The 19,489-nt window shown below is 40.7% G+C and overlaps 1 pseudogene; it reads left to right on the top strand.

The window, feature by feature from the left end:
- The first annotated feature begins 12,978 nt into the window (after positions 1–12,978).
- Positions 12,979–16,029, top strand: LOC113029637 (zinc finger protein 616-like; annotated as a pseudogene).
- The last annotated feature ends 3,460 nt before the right edge of the window (positions 16,030–19,489 follow it).

The raw sequence follows: 19,489 nt of genomic DNA, 5'->3' as shown, positions 1-19,489 counted from the left end.
CTAATGCTTTGTCTAGTGTTTTCTTAAACAGTTTGATGTGAAAAATGTGTAGTTTGAGCCATGATTTCAGGTTCAGATCAACTGTTTTCAGTGGCAGAGGTGGAGGTTTATCAGAGGAGACTTGGCTGTTCTCCGATCACACTGAACAGGGTTCCTGCAGCTTATTATAAACTGAAATTCTCTTCAAGGAAAATAAGGTCATAAAATTTTATCTCAAAACCTTGCTGTAGGTATGAAGTTTGCAAAGGGTGTGTTTAAGATGCTAAACGGATGAGTTTTCCTTCCAAACTGCAAACAAGCTGTGCTTTCTAACAACCAAAGTGAGATTAATCAGACTACTTTCATAATCCATAAGGACATTATTATGTACAGAAGGGTAAATTGAACTTAAGAGTTTTTAGTGTCATGAAAATGACTCTCCTTTTACCTGACTATAATCACTATGGTAAGCAAGGATGCACCAATACTGGTATCTGGTATCGGCCTCAACACCACATTTTCTAAAGTACTCGTTACAAGTCCCCCGATAACGGGGACCGATACACCGGTCTGAGAAATGTCTATGTTTGAGCGGCAGGTAAGGGGTTAATCACAGGTGCCGAGTTCCCACGCGCTGGAACAGCACGTCTTACATGCTCCAGTCCCTCATTGAGCAAAAGCGAGTGGTGGGCGTGTATGTGTCCGAGCATGAACTCCCTGGCTGTATCCCAATTTAGGGACCATCAGAGACCCTTGTCTAGTAGAGCGCAGTCCTAGGAACAACTAAGATACTACGCAGGACATTCAAGGGGCGAGAGGGAATATTTTAAATATTTGATATGTACCATGTCTGCTTGAGCAGAAGTGTGGTGAATGGTTGCTTGTCAGTGTTGGTTCTCTTTCACTCTAGCTGTGGCTGTCCTCCAGATTTTTGAGCCTCTGTTTGCACCCACAAACTTCCATTAGTCAACTAAAATGTGCTTCATATTTTGTCTGTCACAAGTTTCTTGCTCTGATATTCAAATCATTGGTAATTGTTAGAAAAACAGTAGCTTGGTGTACATGTACTGAATGTGATTCTAACTGCTTTGGATAACATATAATAATGATGGAAAATAAGCATTTGGTCAATAACAAAAGTTAATCTCAATACTTTGTTATATACACTTTGTTTTCACAAGCCCAACAATAACACTTCTCACTATTGCCAATATTAACAAAACTAAAAAGGGTAGGCCAAGTTATATATATTAAGAAAAAGAAAATAAATAATGATGCTGTAGTGTTCATTTGACTTTGGGACCTGAAGTGGAGTTTGTACCCGGAAACGGCTAATGACATCAGACTTCTAAGACCAGATTCCAAGTTCACCATCAGGATCGCTCAGCGTCGACATCATGAGAACTAATTATAATGAAGGCCGTTACATTTAGAAACATCATCGTGTCTTATACATAAATATATAATGCTACTTTAGCTTGTCTCACATATTCAGTGAAGTTAAATAAGTTAAACCATCACGTACAATGGTTTGCAATAACATGTTTATCAAAATGGGTGGTGTATTTGGGATCATTGTCATGCTATAAAACCCAGCCACCTTTTATGATCAATATCCTTGCTGATGGAAGGAGGTTTTTCACTCAAAATCTGACAATAATTAATGAAAATTGTAAATAATTAATGAAAATTGTAAATAATTAATTAAACAAATACTTTTGACACATTTAATTATTTATTTCACATTTTAATTAATTATTGAGACATTTCAATACTTATTTAATAGTGTATTTAATTAATTCATTTTGGCACACTTGACTCTTCATGTCTTACCATGAATTTATTTTATCTGTCAACCTCACCCATCAAACCCAGGGGGCGGGGTTAACGCTAATCAAGTCAAAACCATTGCTTTAGCCTGGTGGCCGTTGTTTTTAGAAGGCGTTACTGGATATCAACAACCGGCATGTGGAAACTAAGAGAACTGAACTTTGAAAAACCCAGTTTGTGTGTCACCAAATACCATTGTAATATTTTTTTAGCTGAGAATGTAGCGGTTTAATCTTCATGTGTCTGGTCGGTTTGTCAAGATACAGCCTCTTTGCAAAAGTGCTTTGATGATTTCGGAGATGTCTGCCCAGCCCAGTCTTACGGCAAAGCGTGCGAGAGACCCGCTCGCCTCAAAGCGCAGGCCCCGGTACTCAGCTGCCATAACCCCCGCAGTACACTGACTTCATTTACTGAGGTTATATTTATCAGGTTTTTATTTCATAATGTTCATATGCGTCATAAATGTTTAAGTCGCCAGTTCTGAATCATAACTAACATTAAAAACATGTTTAGGAGGAGAGAGAGCAAAAAAATCAGATTATTTCGGGGCGATCGTGGCTCGAGAGTTGGGAGTTCGCCTTGGCCTTCGCCCGACTCCGACAGTCTCGGTCGTTGTGTCCTTGGGCGAGACACTTCACCTGTTGCCTACTGGTGGTGGTCAGAGGGCCCGGTGGCGCCAGTGTCCGGCAGCCTCGCCTCTGTCAGTGCGCCCCAGGGTGGCTGTGGCTACAATGTAGCTGCTATCACCAGTGTGTGAATGGGTGGATGACTGGACGTGTAAAGCACTTTGGGGTCCTTTGGGACTGAGTAAAGTGCTATACATATACAGGCCCTTTAACATCTGATCTTTGGGTTTTTGTTGAATACTCAGCCTGACCTGTGTATAAGATAAGATAAGATAAGATAACCTTTATTAGTCCCACACGTGGGAAATTTGTTTTGTCACAGCAGGAGTGGACAGTGCAAAAGTTATGACGCAAAAATTAGAATACAATAAGAATAAATACAGTACACAGCTGTACAGAATAGAATAAAATAATATACTATATACAGTAGAATAAAATAGAATAAAAATATACAATAAGATAAAAATAGAATACGAATGCTATATACAACTGAGTAAAAATACAACGATGCCAGAAAGGATTATTGCACTTAGTGTTATTGCACATGTGTGGATGTGTGTGTTTGTTCAGTTAAAGTCTTTGTTGTGGAGTCTGACAGCAGTGGGGAGGAAAGACCTGCGAAATCTCTCCGTCCCACACCGTGGGTGCCGCAGTTTCCCACTGAAGGAGCTGCTCAGTGCTGTCACAGTCTGCTGCATGGGGTGGGAGACGTTGTCCAACAGGGATGACAGCTTAGCCGCCATTCTCCTGTCACTCACCACCTCCACTGGGTCCAGAGGGCATCCTAGGACAGAGCTGGCCCTTCGGATCACCCTGTTCAGTCTCTTCCTGTCCCCAGCAGAGATGCTGCCGCCCCAGCAGACCACACCATAAAAGATAGCAGAAGCCACCACAGAGTCATAGAAGGTCTTCAGGAGTGGGCCCTCCACCCCAAACGACCTGAGTCTCCGCAGCAGGTACAACCTGCTCTGCCCTTTCCTGTAGAGGGCGTCTGAGTTATGAGTCCAGTCCAGTCTGTTGTTCAGATGAACACCAAGGTACCTGTAGCTGTCCACAGCCTCAATGTCCATACCCTGGATGTTCAGTGGTTGCAGTGGAGAATGCTTGTGCCTGCGGAAGTCTACCACCAGCTCCTTGGTTTTACTGGCGTTGATCTGGAGGTAGTTCAGCTGGCACCAGTCCACAAAGTCTTGAGTCAGTCCTCTGTACTCCTTGTCGTCCCCATCAGTGATGAGGCCGACTATTGCAGAGTCATCAGAGAACTTCTGCAGGAAGCACTGGGTGGAATTGTGGGAGAAGTCTGCAGTGTAGATGGTGAAGAGGAACGGAGCCAGAACCGTTCCCTGTGGGGCCCCCGTACTGCAGACGACCCTGTCCGACACACCGAAACACAAACTGTATTAAAAGAAATAACGTTGGTGTTTCCATCATGTAGTAACTGCTGGCTTTAACTGTACAAAGGTTGTTCGACAGTATGAAACACATACAGACTTCATGATGTTCGGCTAATATTTTTATTGTGAATATTAATCATGAGGGTAAACGGCCCTGTATACCACGGAGCGAGGTCAGCATATCCACGATATCTTCAGCTCTCTGTGTTAACCCATCAAACTAATCTAATGGTCATCTACGAATAATTCACGGGGTCATATCAATATGATTTTAACAAAAATCATCCTTAATACTGCCAACCATTCCAGAGACGTGCACTCAAACTTTACAACCGCATCACTTAACACTGCAGTTTTACATGTGCACTTTTTTTTTTTTGCAGTCCATTCTGAGCTTTGTTGGTCTACGTGCCATCGGGTGAGAAAGCCGACAAAGACAAAGCAAACCCCATGAATTACCAAAGATTCACACCAAACTTATCACAAAGATGACATTCTTGGTTGCTTTAACAAACATTTTATTATGTCACGGTTTCATTCACTCATGATTTGTCGTGAGCACTTCTTTAGTTTGAACCCAGTGACAGTATGAAGTTATTAGATTTGTTTTTATCTCAGTGTTTTCACTTCCAGCCATAAAGTATTTCCACATGGGGCTCCTCTTTTAATTAATTCCAAATTTAATTAATTATTTAATGGTGTATTTAATTAATTCATTATGGCAGTCCTGGCGTTCCATACTCTTTCTCACGCTCTCATCTCAAAAATGTGATTTCTCAGCGTAGCTCCATCATGTGACCGCACAGAAACGAATAACAGCAGAGCAGGAACTAAGGGGGCGGAGTAAAGTGTACCGCAGAGGAGACGAGCAGAAAGAGCTCCTTTTTCATGAAACGGGAGTAAAGTACTGAACTTAGAGGAGAGAAAAAACCGAAGTACCGATCATATACCACTACCAACGTTTGTATCGATATCTACAGCCATCTGCCCACCCTTGTCTCCTGGCTAGTAGCTGAGATCAGCGTGAACCACGTCGGTTCACGCTGATCTGTTTCCTGTGTTTGGAAAGAGTTGCAGCTTCATCGCGGAGTTTCTCTCGGTTTGTGGGCTCATCTAAAGGTAAGCACCGAGCTAACTTTACTGTGAGTTCAGTTCATGTTGAGTTTAGCTCCTGAATGAGGTCTTCTGCTGCTCTCCTCGGTGTCTGTTCACGGTTTAATGTGAACACGTTGAGAGAAGAGAGAGAGAGTGTATTGCAGTGTATTTTTGGAATGGCGACGCGATAGCTTACAGCGGCCCACGGCCACACAGAGTCCAAACCATGGTGTGGGGCTGCTCGTTATAACGAAACATATCGGTTGACGATAGGAAAACATCTATCGTTTCATATCACTCTGGGCCTGTCTCAATAGAGATTGACAGACCACGTGACTTTGGCGCATTGCATTGTGGGTGGCAACAAAATCAAAAAACTCCATCAATCGCTAGCATTTCCAGCACCGGTGATCATTCATTCTGCGGTCCTAATCCCTACTTGCATTTTATTTGCCCCAAAAACATATATGTGAACACGGCAGGTCCGTACAAAGCCAGACTTCACGAAAAGGCAAAAAAAAAAAAAAAAAAAAAAAAAGAGGAACAAAATCAGAGGAGTGAAAGAGTCAGACCCATACAAGCATACAGAGTGGAGTAAGGACGTTAGCCTGCTGCCCAGCTTTCATCACGCACATATTTACTATTATATGGTCCTAAGTGTGAGTGCATACACTCACAAAATGTTTAGTGACTTCAGATCCCTGCAACAAGCCCAGGTCCAGTTTACTTTGGTGATTTGGACTATTCCATTTCACAGCTGTTGTTACATTTTTGTCCTTTATCTCCTGTACAGGCCAACGCAATCTAATTGTTGTTTCAGGTTGTAGTGTTACACAACATTTTCAGATCTAATAGAAATAAAATGAGTTTCGTAATTCATTCAATTTATTGTCTTTATTCATAACTGGCATTATTGTTTCATTCTATTATAGAATCTTCCAAAAAAGAGGCTAAATTGTATTCCGTCATACTTTATTAGCTGCTTCGGTGAAAAAATAATCAACAATGCAATAAAAAAAAACATATCAAAACAACTTACTGGAAAACAGTTATTCATCACTTGATTGCTTCAATACAACACTTGGGCACATATGTGCTTGACTTTTCGTGGCTGTTTTGATATTGCTCTCTTTTTCTTAACTGATCAAATCTTGCTGTGGTAGCAGCTAGGGCTGCCATGATTACGTCGACATTCGTCGACTCTTTGTTACTTCGGAAACATGGCTTGAACAATTTCTCTTCCACATCGGAATCCAATAAAAACCGTTCTCTTTACCCATCGGCTTCCAGTGGCTGTCATGCAACTGGCCCTTGCCAGTTAATGCAACAATAATGCAACAGCTTCTTCCCATTCCCATTCTTCATGTTTCTTTTTATCGTTGTGTGACTTTACTTGTGAAAGCCTCTCTGCGCTAGTACCGCTTGCCACTCGCACCTACAATCCTTTGCGGTTTTATCCCGGAAATGACATTTTATGCGTACTTGTGCATACTTCCGTACTCATGGTACGCCATCAGTCGGAGACCAAGTAGTTTTCCAATCCGGTCTTTAATTTTGACATCATTAGCCGTGCCTGGGCCCAAGCTCCGCTGCAAGTCCCTAGGGCTGTGTTCCAATCCAGCAACCACACTCTTCGTAGTGCGCATTTGGAGACCAATTACGTCACAGCGACAGCTGTCCCAACTCGAAGTGGTACTCCAAATGCGGTCGACCAATGCGCCAACGATGGCCCCAAATTTGAAGTGTGGTCTGGTGTAGACTTCATGGTCCCATATATCCCACAATTCATAGCGCTGTGGAGGATGTGGATAATTTTGCCACGAAAATATGTGTGACGGCTGAAGTGGGTGGCCGAGGAGTAAACTTTCAAAAGGAAGTACTGAGTATTATGTCACTTATTTACAGTGGGGCAAAAAAGTATTTAGTCAGCCACCGATTGTGCAAGTTCCCCCACTTAAAATGATGACAGAGGTCAGTAATTTGCACCAGAGGTACACTTCAACTGTGAGAGACAGAATGTGAAAAAAAATCCATGAATCCACATGGTAGGATTTGTAAAGAACTTATTCGTAAATTAGGGTGGAAAATAAGTATTTGGTCACCTCAAACAAGGAAAATCTCTGGCTCTCACAGACCTGTAACGTCTTCTGTAAGAAGCTTTTCTGTCCCCCACTCGTTACCTGTATGAATGGCACCTGTTTGAACTCATCTGTATAAAAGACACCTGTCCACAGCCTCAAACAGTCAGACTCCAAACTCCGCCATGGCCAAGACCAAAGAGCTTTCGAAGGACACCAGGAAAAGTATTGTAGACCTGCACCAGACTGGGAAGAGTGAATCTACAATAGGTAAGCAGCTTGGTGTGGAAAAAATCAACTGTGGGAGCAATCATCAGAAAATGGAAGACATACAAGACCACTGATAATCTCCCTCGATCTGGGGCTCCACGCAAGATCTCATCCCGTGGGGTCAAAATGATCATGAGAACGGTGAGCAAAGATCCCAGAACCACACGGGGGGACCTGGTGAATGACCTGCAGAGAGCTGGGACCAAAGTAACAAAGGTCACCATCAGTAACACACTACAACGGCAGGGAATCAAATCCCGCAGTGCCAGACGTGTTCCGCTGCTGAAGCCAGTGCATGTCCAGGCCCGTCTGAAGTTTGCCAGAGAGCACATGGATGATACAGCAGAGGATTGGGAGAATGTCATGTGGTCAGATGAAACCAAAGTAGAACTTTTTGGTATAAACTCAACTCGTCGTGTTTGGAGGAAGAAGAATACTGAGTTGCATCCCAAGAACACCATACCTACTGTGAAGCATGGGGGTGGAAACATCATGCTATGGGGCTGTTTTTCTGCCAAGGGGACAGGACGACTGATCCGTGTTAAGGACAGAATGAATGGGGCCATGTATCGTGAGATTTTGAGCCAAAACCTCCTTCCATCAGTGAGAACTTTGAAGATGAAGCGAGGCTGGGTCTTCCAACATGACAATGATCCAAAACACACCGCCCAGGCAACAAAGGAGTGGCTCCGTAAGAAGCATTTGAAAGTCCTGGAGTGGCCTAGCCAGTCTCCAGACCTCAACCCCATAGAAAATCTGTGGCGGGAGTTGAAAGTCCGTGTTGCTCGGCGACAGCCCCAAAACATCACTGCTCTCGAGAAGATCTGCATGGAGGAATGGGCCAAAATACCAGCTACTGTGTGTGCAAACCTGGTAAAGACCTATAGTAAACGTTTGACCTCTGTTATTGCCAACAAAGGTTATGTTACAAAGTATTGAGTTGTATTTTTGTTATTGACCAAATACTTATTTTCCACCCTGATTTACGAATAAATTCTTTACAAATCCTACCATGTGGATTCATGGATTTTTTTTTTTTTTTCACATTCTGTCTCTCACAGTTGAAGTGTAGCTCTGGTGCAAATTACTGACCTCTGTCATCATTTTAGGTGGGGGAACTTGCACAATCGGTGGTTGACTAAATACTTTTTTGCCCCACTATATGTGCAAATGCTTAATAATGAAGAACATTAAAGTATTGATGGTGGCCACATGTCGACAAAGTTATGTGACATTAATGATGTTTGTACTAACTCTGTTTTAAAGCCTTTACTTTAAAATGTATGCCGTTCAATGGTTGACCTTAATCTTATGGAGAATGGGATGATTTTATGGAGAATTAAATTCAGTAATATATCCACAAACACAACAAATTGAAAGCCAGTGAATACTGCTCGGTTTGCAATCCTGAATAACACGACACAAGCAGGATTCACTTAAGGCTGGGCGATAAGGTCTAAAATCTATATCACGGTATAATTTGAAGCATGTGCGGTAATGATATATATGACGATATAGTATATTCTTTCTTCTATATAATGTACTTTACACACTTTAAAGTCACACTTAAAATCCTTTAATTTTCTTAAAAATCGACAGTGTGCTTTGTATGAATTATGGTTGTGCTTACTGACCGATTATACATAGCACATGGCGTGCAGAAATCTTTCAAAGAATGTTTTAGTACGACTTTGGTAAGTTATGAAGGCACATTGCTTGATGGAGTCAGGAGCCACGCGAGTTATCTGGGTCCTAAATTCCATCTCTTCAGGTCCCAAAGTCAAATGAACGCTGCGGCATACTGAGAGTTTAAAAACTGTCTAAATTCTTTCATCTGTAATAAAATGATCAGTGTTGCTGCTCCGCCAGGTGTAACAATTAAGTCTAACATCCAGTGTCGCAAAATCAATCAATCTAGAGCAGTGTCACAAACCACGGAGGCCCCAGGAAAGTGCAATCAAACGATGAGTTTATTAACAGCCCGGAGAAAAGATCAACATATGTCTTCTGACTAAAGCAGTGGGAATGACAGATTAAAATAGGTTCCAGACATTAGTCACAGTTAATGGTGCATCTTGTACATCTTTAATGGCTATAAACAGACATAGAACTTCTCTTTTCTATAACACCTTCCATACAAGGTAATAAGCTTCAAGCCCTCAGGGTCTCTGGGGCTAATTATTGACTCTGGTCATCTGTTGGCAAGTAGAGTAAAATATAGTGAGACACCAAATGAGTTAAGGCCTCAGGCCGGACACATTCCTAGATTATATGTGTTATATGTATTTTAAGCATGCATGCAATCATCCTTCTATGTTCTAGTTTCCCTCAGCATGTATCACCTGGACAGTCACGCCAGTGAAGCTTAAGACCCTTAATGAACCGAACATCAACTCAAAATAAGCACAGATATGCAATGTGTATAAAATACTTCTAACCGCACTTGTAATAAAAGTTAACATAATGGAAGGATCCTCAAATGGACATCTTCAATAAACAACTGTAATGCAATATCAATACTGTGAGAAATATTATTACATGAAATAATGCTGTAAAGAATGTTATTAATGCAATTATAATGATGCAGATTATATGGCAGCAATAAAAGAATTTCTGTATCTCCACACCAGGCATCATGAAAACCGAATTTATGAAATTCAACAGAGTTAGAAGTTAGCAGGAAGTTAGCTCGCTAGTTTCCACCTAAGCATGATATAGCATGTTCTGACTGAGATATTAGTGAAACAAATTAAAATGTACAGCCATGCTATCACTTTCAACATAAATGAAGACGGAAAACTAAACAGCAGTGATGTTTGCAGGGTTACTGAAGTTGGACTATTTGCTATATATTGTGCTACGCGATCGCTAGCGACACAGGTACGTTAGCATAACATTAGCACAGTGAAGCTGAAGGACGAACACTAACTTTTTTCCACTTGATAAAAGTTAACGTGAGGGATTCTGGTGGTTAGGGACAAAAGCAATCACATAGCAGGATGCTATACACAGGCCAAACTTCAGTCAGGAGAACAACTGAGATAATCCATCCATAATAAGTGGTTCGTTTTTAATGTACTGCTGCACAAGTTAGGCGGTAGTTGCATCATAAGGTTTTAAAAACTGAGCTTTAAAATGATTAGTGGTAATAAAGACCAAGAGAGGCCGACAGTGATCACTGAGTGTTTTTAGGGGCTTTTTGAGATAAAGTAGAACAAGATATAAAGCAATAAACCATGTTAAAAACACAAAAGCCTTATTAAAGGCGAAGTAGTTTGGGCCTGGAATTAGCCATTGAAGACTTGATTTAAAGTACGCATCGAGCTGAGAACGTGAAAAATTCCTAGATGTGTTCTCGTTCCTCCTGTTTTATCAAGCATGCATTGGTGGTGACTTGTGTGTACTTAGTACAGCTAAATATCCTAGAATGCATTTCATCCAAACGCCAAACACGGCAATGGTAGATGAGCGCGGCTAAAACTTAAATATTACTCTATATCTAAAATCACAAAATAAAAGTTATTTTAATGTGAATGTAGCTGTGTAAGCTTCAGATATCTGCTCGATTCAGCAAGATATACATTTCCAAAGTGATCCGACATTTTTGGGGATGTCTTTTACCCACCAGCTCCATAGCTGACCGGGAGATCGAGGATCACTAGAGCCGGTGAGAACAGCGGACTCCCAGCACACCGTTTTCAGCAATATTTTCTCATCGATTTGATGGTCACTGTTAGTGGTGCAACGGGTCAAAAATCTCACGGTTCGGATCGGATCACGGTTTTAAGTCACGAATTGGATCAGCAAAAACAGGAAAAAAAAGACAAAAATTCGACTCGCCATTTACTTAAGTATTTTTGCCTCTTAAAAAACATTCAACTGAAGACTCATTCCACGCACTTATATAAAAACAAATTAAGGTACAATATAGGGGTGGGCGATATAAATGATATATGATATAAACGATATAAATTTGACCAACGATAGAGATTTTGACTATATCGCTCTATCGAGATAGCGCATGTTGATGATGTCATCAAGCTGTGCCTGTTTTGGTCGAAAGCATCGCAGCGGCTACAACCATTATCATCTGCAAATTATGGCGACAGTCATAGCAAAGAGATGAAGCACTTTAGAAATATGGGGAAAGCCAAAAACTGCGCTTCCTCTACTTCCGTAACACTGATTCATTAATGTTGAATTCTCTCGCAGCTGCTCTATTCCCATGTTGTTGCAGTATATTAATGACTAACCTCGTATTGTGGATGAATAATCTCAGTTGTTCTCCTGACTGAAGTTTGGCCCGTGTACAGCATCCTGCTATGCGATTGCATTTGTCCCTGACCACCAGAATCCCTCACGTTAACTTTTAATGAGTGGAAAAAAAGTTGGCGTTCAGTCAGTTTGTCTCCACTGTCTGTTGTTATGCACACCATTTTTTCCTCCTCCAAACTCCAAGAGATAAGACCCTCCTTTAATCCATGTGCTAGAGTCTCGCCTGTGTGATCCTCGGGGAAAAAGGCAGTTTGTAAGCACCAACTTTTCATGGTGAAGTCCCTGGTAACATAATGGACTGTCAGGCTCATGTAAGGCTCCATAGTTTGACTCGACCATAAGTCTGTCGTTGCCGCAAAATGTTGTACTGCTTGTAATTCCGTTGAATAAAGAAACAATAATTTTTGCCTTTTTAAAAAAAAATTAAAACCACTTTGTAACTGATGTGATGTTCTATAATGTAGAATCCATGTCATTTATAGTTTACAAATGACAAAATGTTTACACAAAATCATGACAGTTTACATGATATCACCCACTACTAACATTACTTTAATTACTGTATCTTTTGAAAAATTACCGCTATTTAGACAGCACAAGAATATTCAACAGGAGCAAGTTTCATTTTATCTGGTTTTACCACCATACTGTTCACCAAAACGGCAGCAAACCTTCACCATCTTATCCAGAAGGGTCACCTCTTCACCCTGACTGAAAATGTCTGGAGCACACCAACAGATATTTGGAGATGGAAGAGAACTGGATATCAGCTCGTCTCACAGCTGCTATCCAGGCTGGACGCCTTCGTTTGGTAACATCGATACACGAGCTGCCTCATGTTGCTTCCAGGTTGGGAAAGAATGAAAAGATAAACCCTTTTCAAGCTTATTGTCTTGCTGGTCGTGCGATCGAACATTGCAGCCAACCACCCAGCAAATACGAACCATGGCTGTTGTGTGTGCCTTCGCTCCTTTTTCGCTTGCACTTTGCTTTGACCCCAAAAATGGCGCATCAGGCCAAAATCCTTTCCACGCCCACCCCCGTGACATCACGCTACAAAGCCCTATATAAGTGAAAAGCGAGATTACATCAAAGGGAACTTTAGTTTCATCTGGATCAAGTGTAAGTTTGTTTGAGTGGGACTCCTTCTTTGTGTGTATATATGGAAGTCCATATATACAGGGTGCAGCATCCCCTGGGTAAAGGTGGTGGTATGCAGGGAGCTCAGTGACTTTTTCAAGTTCTTGTTGCAGCTGATGACTTTCTTTTTGTAGTTGCTTCTGGGGTTTCACCTTGAAGCTTCATAGGTATTGTTGTCACTGAGTGTAGTAATGTTTATTTGCTCTGCTTCTTCTTGTCAGGGATAAAATACATATCTATACTTTTGTGTCCCAGCTGAGTAACAGGAGGAGAAGAGTCTGGTGGAGCAGCAGAGGAACAGTTTCAGCCATTTGGACTCAGCTCAGCCACTACAGAGGAAACGATGACTTCAACACAGGAGGTGAGAAAATATCTCAGCTACACTGTTATTAAAACTGTGTGCACAGCTGGTTGTTAACAGCAGCTTTATATTTTCCATCCTGGGCTCCTCCACACATGCAGAATGTACGTCACAAACAGAAACCACAGAAGTTACAAGAAAATACGGAGATCATATTTTATCAGCACACAATTGGGGGGGGGGGGAACAATGTCATCAGTTCAACTCAAACTTTTCCAAAGAGGAAATATTTTTTCCCAACAAACAATTTCTTCAATAATGTTTTCTTTCCATTTTCTTTATTATCAGTTGAACTCAGTTTTTTTTTTTTTTTTTGTTGTTTTTCTTTTTTATGAAGTAAGGCAAATTTATTTGTATAGCACAATTCAACAACAAGGTGATTCAAAGTGCTTTACAGAGACATTAGAAACAAAAACAAATAAAAAGCATGATTTAAACATGTAACAGCTTTTTTCCAGTGATCAATATTTCTTCATTGTAGCACATCATTGCAATGTGATACTATCACCAGAAGGTGGCGGTAAAACAACTACAATGTGTTTGTTGACAACTTTAATTCCACTAATGGAGTTTCAGTTTGTTCCACGACTGCATTTCACTCACTGCCTCTGTTTGTATCTCTGTCACTGCAGGACCAACACGGAGCGAGAAGTCAGCGCTCTCAGGAGGCCGACAAACCTCACAGAAGAAAGGGGGAGAAGAAATACAGCTGTGAGGAGTGTGGGAAGGATTTTATTTGTCCTGCAAACTTAAAAAGACACCAACTCATCCACAGTGGAGTTAAACCGTACTGTTGTGAGTTCTGTGAAAAGCCTTTTACCCAGGCTGCAGACTTAAAATCACATCAGCTCATCCACGTTGGAGTTAAAGCGTTCAAATGTGACTTGTGTGAAAAGTCTTTTACCCATCCTGGAAGCCTAAAAAGACATCAACTCATCCACAGTGGAGTTAAAGCATACAGATGTGACTTGTGTGGAAAGTCTTTTACCCACCTTGAAAGCTTAAAAATACACAAAGTCACCCACAGTGGAGTTAAAGCATACAACTGTGACTTGTGTGGAAAGTCTTTTAGCCAGGCTGCAAGCTTAAAAACACACCAACTCATTCACAGTGGAATTAAGGCATTCAGCTGTAAGTTGTGTGGAAAATCATTTACCCAGTCCCAAAACTTAAAAAAACATCAAGTTACCCACTCTGGAATTAAGGCGTACAGCTGTGACATTTGTGGAAAAACTTTCAGCCATGTAGGGTACAGAAATATTCACCTACGGATTCACACGGGCAATGATGTTTACTGCTGTGATCAGTGTGGCAAACTGTTTACAACAGATGCACAGTTACAAAGCCACATGTTTAGCCACACTGAGGAGAGACCTTATAAATGTGACCTGTGTGATAAGGCTTTTAAAGAGCCAAGTTCCCTGAAAAAACACCAACAGATCCACACCAGAAAAAAACTCTACAAGTGCAGTTACTGTGAGGTATGTATTTTTCTTTTTAGACTTGCACTTATTTTGAAGTATTATGTGAATATAGTTTAATTTCAAAGCTAAATGAGACATAAAAACTTAATGTACAGAATATTCAGTCAAACCTCACACAAACCTTCTGAAACTTTCCTGATGTTGGAAAAAAATATGTTTTTAAAGATTCTTCCTTTTCTATCTAACAATCACACTCCAGTGGATACATTGGAGAGCAGCTTTGGGTTACTTTCTTGTGGCATGCAGAGTAGCGCATCCTTAGGTTTAAAAATCAGTCTTTCCATTAAGTAGATTACCTACAAATGATGAGACATTTTCACCCAGTAAGTTGAGTGTTATAATGTAAACAGTAAAAGGTAACCGAATATTGGCAGAGCTGCTCTTTATTTCAGGTGATGTTCAGGATAAAAATGTTGAAGGACTGACTCACACTGTCTTTGTGTCTTTGTTTAGAAGCAGAGCGACACAGATGGATCCACTTCTCAACCCTGTCGTCACTGTGGTGGTGGGAAAGACTTTCGCTGTGACCTTTGTGGAAAAACGTTCAGCCATCATTGAAGTCTAGAACTACATCAACGTAGACACACTGGAGACAAAATGAGCTACTGCAAAGAATGTGGGAGAGGCTTCCCCACGCCAAGTATATTAAAAATACATGAACTTATTCACAGTGGGGTTAAAAAGCATGTCTGTGACCAGTGTGGGTCATCCTTCACCACTGCAGGTCACCTTAAAAGTCATAAACAAGTCCACACAGGAGAGAAACCATACAAATGCAGACACTGTGACAGAACCTTCTCGCGTTCAACTAGTCGTAACGATCATGAGAGTACACACATGGAAGAGAACTTCAGCTGTGACCAGTGTGACAAGAGCTTCAAGAATCTCAGTTCATACTCCAAACACAAACGATACCACGCTGCAAATAAACAGTTTCACTGTTACCAATGTGCAAAAACATTCACTTCATTATCTGCTCTGTGCAATCATCAGCGTCATCATGCAGACCTGGAGTCTCTGGATCACAATGAATCTGAAGAGACAGCAAAGTCCTGTTTGGAGGGTCAGACTTAAAAACCTTGATCAGGCTCCACAGAGTTCAGCTGATTTCACACTTGGATCTGATGAGGTAGCTCTTATTTCCGGACCTGCAGTGAGTAATCCTGAATGTTACACTCAGGAAGCTGAAATTATAAATATGTACGTCAAGTTTTTATTTTTCTTTGATTACCTTTGATGCTCTGTTTCAACATGAATGTTTTTTATTTATTTATTCATTTCATAAGTTACCTCAGTTGAATTCCATGTTCATGTTTAATCCTCCTGTTTTGTAATCTGTGCTCTTAAATTGCTTTTCTCCCAAAAGTCCAAATAATTTTACACCAGTTGCTCGTGAAGCTTCTAATATGAACTAAATTGGTCAACAGGCTTTGAAACAACGACTGATGTGACTTGATACCGAAAATAAATTAAAAATAAAAAAAAATTCAAGCTAAATTTGTGTTGGGCTGTACTTTCATGTAAAACCAGTTTGTGCCAGCAGTTGGAGAAATGACTCACTACAACCATTATTCAGTCTTTAATTCTGGCGTCAATAGCTGGGAATGAGTGCGCTAACATACCTGCAGGTTGCTGTTTTAATGAGTGTTTGATGGAAAACGACAAGAGCGGAGTTTGCGCTCTCCAGTCACATGATAGGTGAGTACTAGTAAATAATTTTTCAGTACTTGTACGTAGGGCTGCACCATTTTGCATAAAATGAGAGTCACGATTTTTTTTTGCTTAGAATTGAGATCACGATTCTCTCTCGATTTTTTTTTTTTTTTCCAATATAAATATTTATCGCACTTATTAACTGCACATCAACTTCGTAACAGTTGAGACTGAACATAAAAACAATAAATGTCTCACTTGTCTACGCTTGCGTACAAAATATTTAATATTTACAATACTTTAACAATAACATTTTGAACAGTATTCTTTGCGTGTGTAAGGTGATGAGAGAGGTAGGTAATAGGTATGTTTCTTAAAATGTAAACCACAAATATTAACAAAATATAACGCTTGACATGACGATATGATAGTTGACCATGGCAGGACCACAACAGAGAACGTAGTCCTTTTTTTATGCAGCCAGCTGCTTAAAGGTGTTTTGCCAAGAACACAAGTCGGTCAACATTTTGAGGCTTCAGTGAGGAACGGAGACACGTTACAATGTCCCCCCTGTGCTGAACACCCTTTCAGAAAGGGAACTTGTGGCAGGAATACAGAGGTATTTTTTTGCCAGTATGGACAGTCTTGGAAATTCTCCCTTGTGTTCCCTCCACCAGACTGAGGGGTCCGCTTCACTATCAATGTTGCTTAAGAGCAAATATGACAGTAGTTCTGAGACGACATCTTGCTCAGGCTGGGATGGTGTCTCATTGCCTTTTGCTGCTTTAAGGAAGCTGCCTAAGGTCTTTCGGCTCTTCTTCATGGGGGCAGCCGGGGATGCAGTTGAGGTGGAACTAAACTAATCTTAACATTCTGTTCCACACCACAGTAATACCTTTAAAATAATAAAGTACAATATAAAAATTTTTCTAAGAATTTAAAATGTGTGAATATCATTATGAGTCTGATGTGATCTGATGTAAACATAATTACCACAACTGAATTTATGCTAGTCATCTCATGTGGGCAGGGATAGCTCAGTAGGTAAAGTGGTCGCCCCATGATCGGAAGGTCGGCGGTTCGAATCCACTTAACGGCTACCCTGAGGTACCCCTGAGCAAGGTACCGTCCCTACACACTGCTCCCCGGGCGCCTGCTTAGTGGGCTGCCCACTGCTTCACTGAGTGAATGGGTCAAATGCAGAGAAAAACAAGTAATTTCCCCATGGGGATCAATAAAGTATCCATTATTATCATTATTATTATGCTAGTCATCTCATGTGTCAGTCTGGCTTTTTTTTTTTTTTTTGTCCTCATGGATGTAGTCCATCTTGGATCCAGAGATGTGGCAATGTCTAACAGCTCCTGTGTGTTTGGATCACTGTACTTTTCCTGAAGGTACCCCAGGACTTTGGACTTAATTGATCGTGTGAGATCCAAGTCATCTTCCTGCACAGCCACAACTGATGTTTCAAAGAGGTGGAGAACCGGTTTCACTGAGATGTTCACATATTGCTCTCCTGACAGGGCATCAGTGAAGTCTGTCAGTGGGCTGAGTGTTTTGTTGAGTGCCTCGAGAACTTCAACATCCTGCCATGTTGGAACCAGGTGTCTAGTCTTCCGATCAGAGGAGAGAACATGTGAAATAGCAGGTAGCTGTTCAAGTACCCTCTGGACCATAGCTTGTCTGGAGCCACATCTTGTTGGACACTCCATTTTAAGCTTGTGCTCTGGTAGCTTAAGCTCATTTTGGGCCTCAGCAAGTTCCCTCTTCCGTCTCCAACTGTAACTGAAGCAGCCCACAATTTTATGTAATATCTATGCACCTAATGCAGACATACCCGCCTTTTTTCATAACCTGTCACAGTATATTTTGGAATTAGAAGGTGCACAAATAGTGGTAGGAGGAGATTTTAATCAAATACTGGATCAAGACCTAGATAGATCACTTCCTAGGAGAGGCACAGAGAGTAAATCTGTAGTTGCCATAAGGCAGATGACCTCAGATTTAGGTCTGAATGATATTTGGCAGACAATGCATCCAGAAGACAGGGAGTATTCCTTTTACTCTCCACCTCATAATGTTTATACTAGAATCGACTACTTTCTTATTTCTGAAGCCTTAGCCAGCAAGCTTTTTGCAGAGACCTACAGCACGATCAATTCTTGGATCTTTCATTGCATTCTCTAACAAGAAAAAATAAAATTTGAATCAGTTCTTGTCATGAACTAATTTATTATTATATTTAAAATCTTACAGTATCATTATCAATATCATTATTGCCTAATTATTATTGTTGTTTAAAACATACAGCTGTATTAATATGAACTATTTTTGTAGTATTATTAATGCTGCTATTGTTGTTTATAATATACATCATACTAGCATACAGCTATTGTTTTTTTTGTTTTTGTTTTTTTTAAAAAAAAAAAAATTATCAACTTACAAGAGCAGCAAGATGTAGTCTGTGGCCAAAACACTGACGCTTTGTCCAGTTAAGGGATGCTGCTTTCACAATGTTGGCTCCACTGTCTGTTGTTATGCACACCATTTTTTCCTACTCCAAGAGATAAGGCCCTCCTTTAATCCATGTGCTAGAGTCTCGCCTGTGTGATCCTCGGGGAAAAAGGCAGTTTGTAAGCACCGACTTTTCATGGTGAAGTCCCTGGTAACATAATGGACTGTCAGGCTCATGTAAGGCTCCATAGTTTGAATCGACCATAAGTCTGTCGTTGCCGCAAAATGTTGTACTGCTTGTAATTCCGTTGAATAAAGAAACAATAATTTTTGCCTTTTAAAAAAAAAAAAAAATTAAAACCACTTTGTAACTGATGTGATGTTCTATAATGTAGAATCCATATCATTTATAGTTTACAAATGACAAAATGTTTACACAAAATCATGACAGTTTACATGATATCACCCACTACTAACATTACTTTAATTACTGTATCTTTTGAAAAATTACCGCTATTTAGACAGCACAAGAATATTTAACAGGAGCAGGTTTCATTTTTCCCTGGTTTTATTATCACACTGTTCAACAAACGCAGGAAACCTTCACCATCTTATCCAGAAGGGTCACCTCTTCACCCTCACATGGAAGAAGTAATCTGATTGGCATGGTAGTATGTTTGAAGCAGGTCCCTTGTGTAGAGCTGGAACCCAGTCATGATGTGCTTCACCCATTTCATCGGCTGGTTTACTGCAATAATGCCAAATAATTAGCAACTCTATAAATAGAAGGTAGTTCTGCAAAATCACTCAGTAGGATGTTTGTTCTAATTTGCTATGAGCTCAGAGT

The sequence above is a fragment of the Astatotilapia calliptera genome, chromosome 9 (genome assembly GCF_900246225.1).
Source record: "Astatotilapia calliptera chromosome 9, fAstCal1.2, whole genome shotgun sequence".
NCBI lineage: Eukaryota > Metazoa > Chordata > Actinopteri > Cichliformes > Cichlidae > Astatotilapia > Astatotilapia calliptera.
Note: the sequence above shows the minus strand (reverse complement) of the source record. Positions and strands in the feature narration are given on the sequence as shown.